This window comes from Acinonyx jubatus, chromosome C2 (genome assembly GCF_027475565.1).
Source record: "Acinonyx jubatus isolate Ajub_Pintada_27869175 chromosome C2, VMU_Ajub_asm_v1.0, whole genome shotgun sequence".
NCBI lineage: Eukaryota > Metazoa > Chordata > Mammalia > Carnivora > Felidae > Acinonyx > Acinonyx jubatus.
Genome location: NC_069384.1, coordinates 54,861,243 through 54,863,702, shown reverse-complemented (window position 1 = coordinate 54,863,702; position 2,460 = coordinate 54,861,243).

The window sequence follows — 2,460 nt, the reverse complement described above, 5'->3', positions numbered from 1 at the left end:
TATTCTTTCTTGTTCCCTTCTCTAAATTTTGATTTTTCCTGGTTTTAGTGTCTTAATATAAATTGTCTGTTCTGTTAATCAAGTGAAGACAAAACCTCAAAGGAGATTTAGAGCATATTTTAAAACTATTCACCCTACCTTTACTTTGTCAGAAATAAGCCCTTTAATACCAAAGGGAAATGAGTTATTGCTCTTTTTCTTGAGATTCGAATTAAACTTGTTCAAGCTTTAACATTCTCAGTGAAAATCTCAAGAGTTTGGAATTCATCTGTTTTCTAGTCACAAATTTTCTCTTTATTTCCATCTGTACATCTTTTTTTTTTAGTTGAAATGTGAAAGCTTATAATGAGACTCCCCTGGGATATAAGCCCTGAGAACTGCCACAGGTAAAACATATATGTTCCCTTAATAATTGCATAATGATCAGTAATTCATAACTTACTAATTAACATTTAAAAGACTACAGGTTAGGTTATAGAATACACTAAATCCCCACTAAAAATATATTGTAGAATTACACTAAAGTGATATGAGGTCCTTGGAGTTTTGCTTCTGGTCAAGATGAAATTACATCTTGATATTCCATGTAGATATTCCATGTAGATATTCCATTGATCGCCAGAACTTAGAAGATGAAGCTTCATGTCAAGAGAAGCCAAGAAGTGGCAATACTGGAGGTGAGAGAACTGTACACAGGGTTCTGAAAATATGCAGAGTCCCCTTTGAGTATTCAGCTGAATATGGATTAGTGCATGCATGTAAGGAAGCTACCAAAAGCCTGGGGGAAAGACCCACCTAAAAAAGATTAGAGAAAACAGTGCCCAGGGCTCACAAGAGACTGGGCAGAGTACCTATTTTCAATAGCCAGAGTTGAACACCTCAAAATTCCTGAGGGCCAGAGTAGCTTTTAATCTAAGTTAAAGTTAGTCTACTACTGAGGCAAGACCCTGCTCTGGTCCTATCTAACAAAGTTAGTTAGTTTAAAGTTTGTTTATTTATTTTGAGTTAGAGAAAGAAAGCAGGGGAAAGGTAGAGCGAGAAGGAGAGAGAATCTCAAGCAGGCTTTCCACTGTCAGCACAGAGCCCAACGTGGAACTCTACCTCACGAACTGTGAGATCACGACCTTAGCGCAAATCAATAGTCAGATGCTTAACCAACTGAGCCACCCAGATGCCCCCTGTCTAAAAAGTTCAAAAGCAAGACTCTAAAGGATCAGCTTGTATCCAAGTAACATGACCACTTTCCAGAACAAAGCTTAAGAGTATATATGGGATTATAAAATATGAATCTCCAAACAGAATAAAATTCAGAATATCTTCTCCCAGTAAAAAATCACTAGGAATTTTTAAAAGTAGGAAAATACAATCCATAATGAGGAAAATCAGTCAGTTGAAACTCAGAATGACAGAGATGATAGAATTAGTAGATAAAAACATTAAAACAGTTGTTATAGCTGCATTCAATACATCCAGGAAGTGAGAAGAAAGGTTAATCATGTTTGATAGAGATGTGAAAAATGAGAAAAAAAAACTCAAACTGAATTTACAGAGATAAAAACTAAATTGTCTGAGATTAAAAAATATCTATCTTAGGTTACTGGCAGATAAACATTTTAGAAACAAAGATTAATGACTTTGAAGACATAGCAAAAGAAACTATCCAAAATGAAACTCAGAGAAAAGACTGAAATAAACATATCAGTGAAATGTGGGATAATTTGCAAGTGATTGAAGAACTTGAAAATGGGTGGGTGAGAGGGCACAGAAAAAGTATTTAAAGAAATATTAGTCATTTTTGTCCACATTGGTAAAAACTATAATTACACATATTCAAGATGCTAAGCAGTCTCCTACTACAAGACACATAAAAACAAACAAAAACTACTCGAAGGAATATTGTTTAAAACTAGTGATAAAGAAAATCTTAAAACAATCAGAGAAAATTAACAAATAACACAGGGACCAAGACAAATATGACACTAGATTATTTCTTTGGAAACAATGTAACTGAGAAAATAGTAAAGCAGTATCTTTAAATTACTGAGAGAAATATATAGCCAACTAAACCTTAAAATTTTTTACCCAGAGAAAATAGCTCTCAAAAATGAAGGCAGAAAGAGACTTTTTCTGATACATAAAAGCTGGAGGAATTCATCACCAGCAGACCTGTTCTAAAAAAAAAAAAAAAAAAAAAGTTTAAGAAAGTCCTTTTAGCTCAAGAATGATGGTATTAGATAGAAGCCTGGCTCTACAAAAGTATTGAAGTGTTCTGGAAATATTAACTACAGAGATAAACATGAAGACGCTTATTATTGCTACTTAAATCTCTGAAAATAAGAATTGGCTTTATTAAAGGACATAGCAAGGAGAATTCCTTATTGAAGGAAAAATTAATAACAATGTATAAAATAAATAAAACCCAGAGCACAAAAGCCAGAAGGGCAGAAATGGAAGTACACT